The following is a 9,742-nucleotide window of genomic DNA, read 5'->3' on the forward strand; positions in this document are numbered from 1 at the left end:
GCCAGCGGTGACGAAAACCGCGGTCCACGTCTTTTGCCGCTGGAGAGTCGAGCAATGGGGTGGTGTGCGGTGAAGGAGACGCCGACAGATCCTCCAGGGCGACGGAGCGCTTCTGCGACGTGAAATTCTGCAATTGTTAAGGCGACAGCTTTCTAAGTTCCTTCCGCGGAGTTTCGTGGTTGTTTAGCTAGCCGAATAGCAGTGGGAGACGAGTGGCGGGAGAGAGCGACGGGATATGGTGTAAGGTTAGCACCTGACGAGGCGAGGAGTGGCGCGGAGCAGTGGTGCGAGTCGCAGTGGCGCCAGTGCGTGCATTGGTGGTGATCATGCCACCTGAATTCCCCTTTTCCGTTACTAGGCACAAGTGTCGTTGAAAGTGGTTGAAATTACTGACGTGCAATATGCTATGTACTGTCATCGTCAAATGAAATCGTAACAAAGGAGCGCGTGGCCCGAGCATTAGAACGTATTAGTGAGCGCGCCGTCCAGTCATCACCAGTGACAGGCGCTCACGTCCGGTTCGGCCGCACCAAGCGATATCCCTCTAGTGAGATAATTTCGCTTCTCTTCTGGGCCCGTATTCTGAAACATAGGCCTTCCGCGAAACTATCGCCTTGGCCACGCCTCCGCCAAAGGCGCATGCTGATTGGTGGTTTGAGCAAATACGGAAAATAAACAGCGCCATCTAGCATTTCCGGCCTAAGTCATTTTAACGTCATGGTGTCGATGGGTACTCTCGACGTATATTGAATAAACGAACACGTCTTTTGGCGTTCGGTTGGTGGTGGAACGTAGTAAAGATATGATAGGTGGTAGTTTATTGTAGTCTTTTTGGTGGCGCCTTACACGTATTGTTTCGCGGCGATATTTATTGATTCAGTTAAAATGAAACATTTCACGCTTCTTTATTGAATTAATTTTGCCTAAAGCGGCCGCAACCAACCGCAGTCAGTGCGCAGAACCCGTACTGCGACCACTACACTCGAAAACAACACACCCGAGCCGCTCTGCACTCGCACGGTGCGCTCTCTCATGCGATGTGAAGCGTTCGACAGCGGGTGTTGGTAGCGCACGCGGACGTCACGGGTAAGCAGCGGCTTGATTTATTGAACGTGACTATCGCGGAAGGCGAACGTTTCGGAATACGGGCCATGGTTCTTATATTTGAAAGCGAGAAAAGAGAAACGAAAACAGAAGCTAGAATATTGCAGTTTATGGCGAGTATTGTCGCACAGTTCACGGAAACCATAAGTGCTATTGGCGTCAAGTGAAACGCAAACAGCGGTGCGCGTGGTACAGTTTATTTATTTATTTATTTATTTATTTATTTATTTATTTATTTATTTATTTATTTATTTATTTATTTATTTATTTATTTATCATACCCTCAAGGTACGGTTGTACATTGCAGAGGGGAGGGGCAAAGTAAGTAAATACAGAGGCAATCACAAAATAAGGAGGGAAGGCAAACAACATGGCAAAAAACATCGTATACAAAACAAGAATGGTAAATAGAAACTTGTGAGCGTGGCAAAAATACATGGCGGAACAAAATAAAGAAAGGAAAGAACATACGATATAAAAATACAAGCAATAATGTAAAACAATGGCATAAAAGCAGTTATTATACAGAACAAGCAAACGCAACAATTATTTGTAACATGAAGCTTTGAAGTGTGCTTTTAAAGTTATTGGTGTCAATAATGCTTGTAAGTAATGCGGGTAAGTTATTCCAATCTTTGCTCGTTTGGGGAAGAAATGAGTATGAAAAGCCGACGGTGTTGCAGTGCAGAATGTTTACCTTTTGGCGGTGGTCTATGCGAGATGAAATGTATGGTGGTGGTTGGACAAAGATAGAGCGTAAATATGTGTTATGGTAGTAGATTTTATGGAAAAGACATATGCGAGATAGTTTTCTACGGGTTGATAACAGCGGGAGGTGAAGGAGAGCTTTCATGTTAGTGACACTCGCAGTTCTTTGGTAGTTGGTGAGAATGAAACGGGCTGATCGATTCTGTATTGCCTCTAGAGAGTGCATGAGGGTGTCATGACCGGGGTCCCATACTGATGACGCGTACTCTAGTTGTGGGCGAATGTAAGTTGTGTACAATAAGAGTTTTAGTGATGATGGTGCTTGAGAAAATTTTCGACGAAAGTATCCCAGCGTGCGAGTGGCCTTAGATGTTATGTGATCAATGTGAGTTTTCCAGGATAGATTGCTGGCAATGTGAACCCCCAAGTATCGATATGACGTTACACATTCTAGTGGGATGTTATTTAGCGTATAGGTGGGGCAGATGACGTTAGTACGAGAAATCCTCATAGTCTTACACTTTCTAATGTTTAATTCCATGCGCCATGTACGACACCACTCATTTATGTTATTATCCTCCTGAATTAGTAGAATATCTGAAGAATTAGTTATTTTACGATACAAGACGCAGTCATCCGTAAAAAGACAAATGTTCGAGGAAACGTGAGTGGGCAAGTCATTAATATAAATTAGGAATAATAAAGGACCGAGCACAGACCCTTGCGGGACGCCGGAGTCAACTGGGGCTAAAGGTGAGTTAGCGTCATTAGTGGTTACATATTGAACACGTGATGTCAGAAACGCGCGAATCCAATTAATTACGGAGGGGTCGATGTTTAGAACGCCTAATTTATGAAGAAGCAATGCATGGCTCACTTTGTCAAATGCTTTAGAGAAGTCGAGAAATATACAGTTTGCACCATCATCATTGCAGATAGATTCTCTCATGCGGTTTACCCCTTGTGAGCCACATCCATTCTTTCGATCGACAAACCTGCGCAGCGCGTTATCGCTGGTAGTCGCGACGGAGGCCGGCGCGGGCGCGCCGAGCGCGTTTGGCTGTTCGACTCCCAAACGAGCGCAGTGCAGCCAAACCGAATGTGCGCGCCTGTTACTGGTCATCACTGGACAGCGCACGCTATACCTTCACTAATGCTTGGACCACGCGCTCCGCTGCTCACGTTTCATTCGACGCTGATAGTACTAGATACTTGGATGCTCTACGCGATTTAGTATCATAAATGAGCTAACGGCACTTGCTTTAACAATCGCCGTTCGCGTTGGCTGTATACTATCTATGGTATATAAGGCTATTCCATAGTTGATTGACGTTAATAATCAAGCAACGATGTACAGATTTATCTGTTTACCATCTTTTTTATACGTACGTTTATGAAGTACCGGCATATGCATATGTTTGCAGTGTTTGTTTTGCATAATTGTGCGGGTATATCTGTGCATATGCATAGATATGTTATTTATTTACAATTTTCTTTATTTATGTAAGGTGTGCGCGTATGGATATTGTACGTGATAGTGTTACCTGATTTATTATGACCAAAATCAATTCAAGCTGTTTCCTAAGCTTTTAGTTCCGACTCGCAGCTCTCACTGAAATAAAAATTGAAACAAATTGAATTAAATCCCTACGCAGTTCCTGAACATACGAGCTATGACGTAACGCCAGCTTCGCTCATGTCAGCATCGTTCAGCTTTGATTAAACTTCAGCAACTGCCCGCGCGCTCATTAGGCTCAGCGTCTGTGACCGCTTATGGTGGTACAAACTACCACTGACCTCTGAAAATCTTTTCTGGGGGCTCGTGCGCAATTTATTATATGTAATTTACGTGCTCAAGTCCTAAAGTTACACGACGACGTCGTTGTCGAAAACTTTGAGCAATAGGGAGTTTTAGTTGGGTGCGAACTTCGATATTACTATTCGTATAATGGAGGTAGATTCCAGAAGTGCTCTTCTTGGGGAAACCGGTGAAGTAGTGTTAAATAAATTTAGTTACATTTTAGACATAAAGCTTACTTCTACGCTGTGGTGCATCAAAAATATTTACATAGGACATTATTGTTCCTAATGCCGAAAATAAATGTCACACGACAGTCTTTAAGCACCAAGTTTGCAGAAGCGTGACTGCTAGCTGAAAAGGAATATCGTAAGTCACGCCGCGTTAGAGTGCCTAAAGTGGACAAACACTACGTATAGCTATAGGTGTTTCTTATATGAACAGAATTTGTAGAAATCGAATGGGGCAGATATCATAATTCTTCTTCGGCTAAGTTATCTGAACAGGCAGACATTACTCACACGAGAAAGCAAACGCTAATTCGCGAACTAAACATTCCCTAACTTTTTAATTAGACATTTTAAGATGCATACGGTTGTTTGCGAGTTGTAAACGGCGAGTTCGCAAGACGTTTTCATGTTGAACAAATTCTGAGGCAGGCACCAGTTTCCAGATATGCACTTCCAAATCGGTGCGAAGGATGTACTGGTGCTTGAGACAAATTTGTCTTCAAGTACATAACTAGAAGTTTTGTTAAAAAAGTAATTAACGCAAGAATGCGTTTTACTGAAACGTGACGGAGTTTATCTAAATACCGTTGCTATAGATTCGAAACTCCTTCCCATTGAACGTTTTGTGAGAACTCGCTGCTTTCCTTCATCAATCATATTATGCGCTACCAAATTACAATTCCCAAAATTTATTAGTAGACCGTTTTAATTCGAGAGCATTACCTGGCTCATTGTGCGACCCCGCTGTCATCGGAAAGCCGTTGCAGAAAAACCTGTGCAGAAAAACCGGTGCGCGTGCTTGGGCTCTGTCTGGCGGGTGATTAACTAGATGGCAGAGCGAGAGGCGGTGGAGCGAGCATGGCGAGCTGCAGCCGCTCGCTCTGCCTTTCGCGTTGTCGGGTACCCGTAGACGCGATCACCGGGGCCCATGGACGACGAATACGATGCAACGCCCTTCAGGTACCAAACGGACAATGACGGCGACATCCACCCGGAGTATAAGCGGCAGTTCGCCTACAAACCCGATGAAGTGCCAGCCCCATGGTGCCGCTCGAAAAAGTACGCTCATCACTCGGCAGAGCGGGGTCATCGCGCTGAAAAGGGGCGTTGTCATCGAGAGTGAACATTCAACGTAATGTGCGTGAAGCCGTGCTTTAAAGAGAACCCCGCAGATAAAACTTATTTGAGAGATCGTAATATGGTGGGTTCGTCGTCTTGCGTGGTTGCGACATCGTAAGCAGCAACAGTACACTCGGAAACCTAATTGAACAGCACTAAACTCAGCAACATTTCGCAGGAACACGAAACTCAGACATAACTCAGCGACACACTCAGCGACAGATTGTGCCCTCTTATTTACACACCACAAGAATTGCTCATGAGCCTCCATAACTATTTAGTTGAGTTCATTAGGCACTTCGATTACTTTTACAATGCATTGCAAGTAATATGTGCCTGTTCGAGTAAATGAAATAAAAGAGTGGTATCTCGTCCAGGCAATCATCTAAAACTACGGTCAGGACTAAATCAAACATACGGTGTTGGTTTACAGCTTGTGAAACATGGTCAAACGTTTTCATTTAAATGTTTGTGCAAACTTTATTTAGAAATTAGCGGTTTATTTCAGAAGAAAATTTGCCCGCGTTTAGTTCAAGGACAAAACGCAAGAGCAGCCAAGTCACTTCAGCACCTTGAGATCCGCGATACCCAAAAGAGATACCTTGCTGCTTATCGTGTTCATCAACTATAATTGGCATCTATCTTTAATGCTCCACTCTCGGTACTTTAAGGCCCCAACACATGCATGAACGTGACATTGCGTTCCCGACAGGAAGGTAGCGAATGCAGTGTGCTAATAAAGCAATTAGGTGTACTATGCAATTAAGTCCAATATCCATGACGATTATCGTTGGGGTGCTAGATAAACACCGTAGAGTGTGAAAATGTTTAGCATGTGTACCTTATGAACCTCCGGCCATATCTTGAACCGTTTTCCGTCTCTCCTGCTTGGTACGTCGTACGTCCTCTTTGAAGGCTGCAAAATAAATAGATTTGACGCGGGTAACTGTGAATTCATAACAGACTGCTCCAGGTTAAGATTTTCAGTGTAATGTAATTACGGAGGAAGCATATGTTATTAAAATATAAAGCCCAGTTATATAAGCGTAATATATCAGCAAATTGCGGTGCCTAAAATAATGACAGTCACCTTTACAGCGAGCTGTTTTAGCCGCCGACTCCATCCAATAATTTTCGTTCTTCTTTCGTGCTTATATGCATTACTGAGTGCGCTTCTTATAGTGACTTTACTAGAACCCACATGTGAGAAAGTGAAGCGTTAACGTACGTTATGCACTAATGGAAGTGCCTATTAACATAACCTTGAAATAGCTTCGACGCCTTCACTAAACGCATCACTCCTGCCCATCACAACATCAACTTTGTCTAAAGAATCATTCATTCTCGGCCAGCAGTTACCGCTTATACTGCTAATAATATTCACAAAATTATAATCTGGCGAAAGATATTTCCTTCTTACCTTGCGCCCCGACGAGAAGCTTCTCAGCGTAATTGTGGTCATTTTTATCAGGAAATCTTGTTTGCTCCCTAACAAAGGCGGGTAGATTGGACTGGATTGGATTTCCCTCTACGATGGCGCATACCCACTGGCGGGGATTGGCCATAATCCTCTTGTTTTCTTCTATACCTATCCAAGCTAAACTACGAAGCTTGCTTCCATGGATGTACCACGGCACACAAATTATAAAATAATCCAAAATTTTAAAACAAATCTATTAAACATTGCTCTGGCTCGAAAACGGACGGCAACGAAACATATTCATACAGCCGTCGTCAACAGAGAGTTTCTGCCTCGTGTAACGATATTTTGTGCGAGAAGTGCGCTGCGCAAAAAAGGATGCATTCTGTGTTTTCTTTTGGAAAAACAGAATGCCAAGATATAAAATATCGCTTGAAGATAAAGACAAGCAAAATCAAGTTCAGATTTTAACATATTGAAAGGAACGCCACAGAAGCTGGTGTCGAATTCGCAAAATATTTTTTTTCCAGAATATGTTGACTATAGCTCTAACGCAATAAAAAAAAAGATGGACTTTGCGCGACACCACCCTGGAGGACTCCGGATGAATTTTCACCACTAGGATTTGTTTAATGCGCAAAGTAACGCATAGCAAATTGTCGTACAGCCAACAGACACTGAAGCACAAGGAACATAAGGGAAAAAAACTGTTCATTTATTTCAGATATAAGAAATAGGAAAATGGCAAATAAAATTTTACGAAAGGCAACGTTGCACCAACGGAAACTCTCGTGTTACGTGCGCGATGCTTTAAGAAGTTGTCTTCTCGTTCACTTTCATTTCTTTTCATCTTACTTCGTTATTATTTTCAATAAAAGACTGTTAATTCCTCAAATTCTTTCCTGGTACCCAGAGAAGCCACAAGACCTCCATTCGAGGTAGTAATGAACAGGTTACAGATGCTGCTTCTAAGTCTAGCGATGAAGTTGTAAGGACCTTGCGAGACATGAAACGGGGAAAAGCGGCAGGAGAAGATGGAATAACAGCCGATTTCATCAAAGATGGAGGAGACGTAATTTTTGAAAAACTGGCGGCCCTTTATACCAACTGTCTATCGACTTCAAGGGTCCCAGAGAACTGCAAGAATGCCCACATTGTACTAATCCGCAATATGGGAGTCATTAAAAAATTGAAAAAAATATAGGTCCATCGGTTTACTTCCAGTATTATATAAAATATTAACTACGATAATCTCTAACAGAACAAGGGCAACACTGGACCTCAATCAATCAAGGGAACAGGCTGGTTTCAGGAAGGGATACTTCCTTTCAGGAAGTCTTTCATTGCCCTCTTGGCTCTTGGGGAATGCCGAAGAAATATATCCATCTGATGCCCTTTGAGGCAGTGAAGGCCACTCAGCAGCCGAAAAGGTTGGACTCACATTGGAGGAAGGCTCTTTCCTTGGCGGGCGCGGAGGTACTGGAGGAGGCATACCTTGTGTGTGCGGGTCTTCCGCTCTCTCTCTCTCTCTATATATATATATATATATATATATATCTCTATCTCTGTGGCATCTTTTGCAGACAAGGACGCAAAGGAAGAGCCTCTTTGAACCGGGACTTACTCTGGGAGCGGTGACGCCGTTTCCACAGTCGGCCCCTTTTCTTACGGGAGGCATCGGCAACTTCCTTGTCTGTCGAGTTCTCTCTCACCATTTTTCTCAGAATTTGTCTTTCCCCTCCCACTTTGGGGCAGTCCTGTTATGTCACTTCATGGGCTCTGGAGCAATTTGCACATTTCATGGTTTCAGGCGCACAGGATTCATACACAACACTGGCCTCACAGCGCACATATGATACACATATACGCACCAAGACTTATGCCTTAAGGGCAAGTCCTTATCGCAATAAAAAAATATCTGATGGATACCACCGCATCTTCGCCAAGATGCAGGATTCCGACACACAGCACTCCCGTGGCCCAGTCTGAAACACTTGTAACACTGTAAAGGTCGTGACACATATGGTCGTATTGAGTGCCTCGCATACCCTACTTTGATCGATGCTGGCCAAGAGCCTGACTCGAAGACCAAATTCCTGCACAGAGAGCGGCCAAATCATTGGATGTCGAGGATTCGCACTGTCGATGCTAGTAGAAACCGCAGGTCTTCCTCCTTGATGACAGCGTCCATGTTTGATACAACACCAGCGCAGGAGTCCTTCCCTTACGCTAGAAATGAGTGAATTGTAATGCTGCCAACCGCTTGAATAACTTTCAGAGCCTCTGACACTGCTTGACAGGTCGTGTCCATCGTCAGAATGTTCTTCCGAGCATTAATGCAGATCTCCCTAACATGTGCTGAAGCTATTCGACTAAAATATTCTGTCAGCGATTGCCTGTTGAACCAGTTCATATTCGCTCCTGCTGTAGTTGGCGTGTAGCCAATGGGGAAGAACCATTCGCTACATTTGCTTTGATGAGTGGAATCACTGCTTGTCGGCGCCCTGCGAAGGTTGTGCTTCAAACGGCGTGATTGGATGAGCGTGTAATCATTGTCCGAGTCCATCTCTGTTGCTGTTGGGCTGTCAGATGAACCGGGAAGCCAATAATCCGCGATGTCGCGGTTTCCCAAGGACTCGGCTACCACAGTAGGACTTGCTTTGTCAAGAGGGCGCGCAGGTTCTCCGTCTCCCATCCCGGAGGACGACGCCTTGGGTGAAGCTCCTGATAGCTAGAAGTCACACAACTTCATCGACCCTCTTACATTCAAGCGGCTCATCGAAATATGCCTTTGTAATTTGTAGTATCTTTCTTTGTCACTAACTCTCCACTCCCTCATGTAATGCCTCAACACGAGACCTTTGAGGAAATAAATTAGTAAACTTCGAAGAACCACAGAACAAGAACGTTCGTTCTGCACTTCTTCTTCTACCAATTCTACATTATTTGTACAAGGTACAAATAATGTGCTAGCCATTCAGTCAGCTAGGTGTTTAAGCGGATTTCCACTGTGTAGGTGGTAGCCGGACACATTAACACCTGTGATGTAGCGCAGCATTGGTGAAGAGCAATTCGTTCGGATTTTCGGGCGCCATGATAAGGAACCGTCGCGTCTGTGCACGTTGTTCGATGGCCGCAGTAGCCATTACTGCAGCGCAGAAACACGACATTGTGTGCATTCAAATTTCCTTCGTGAGTATAGGCCATGTGACAAAGAGAGCAACTCCTTTTGTACAGCGAAGCTGTTTATAGCTAAGATCTGGCGGATCGCACCCCCGCGTAGACTATTTTTCATACGAGGGCCGATCCCGAAAATAGTGCAATACCGGGCTTGTGGCGGAGGTGAAGCAGGCACTAAGCACT

The sequence above is a fragment of the Dermacentor variabilis genome, chromosome 5, assembly GCF_050947875.1.
Source record: "Dermacentor variabilis isolate Ectoservices chromosome 5, ASM5094787v1, whole genome shotgun sequence".
Lineage (NCBI taxonomy): Eukaryota > Metazoa > Arthropoda > Arachnida > Ixodida > Ixodidae > Dermacentor > Dermacentor variabilis.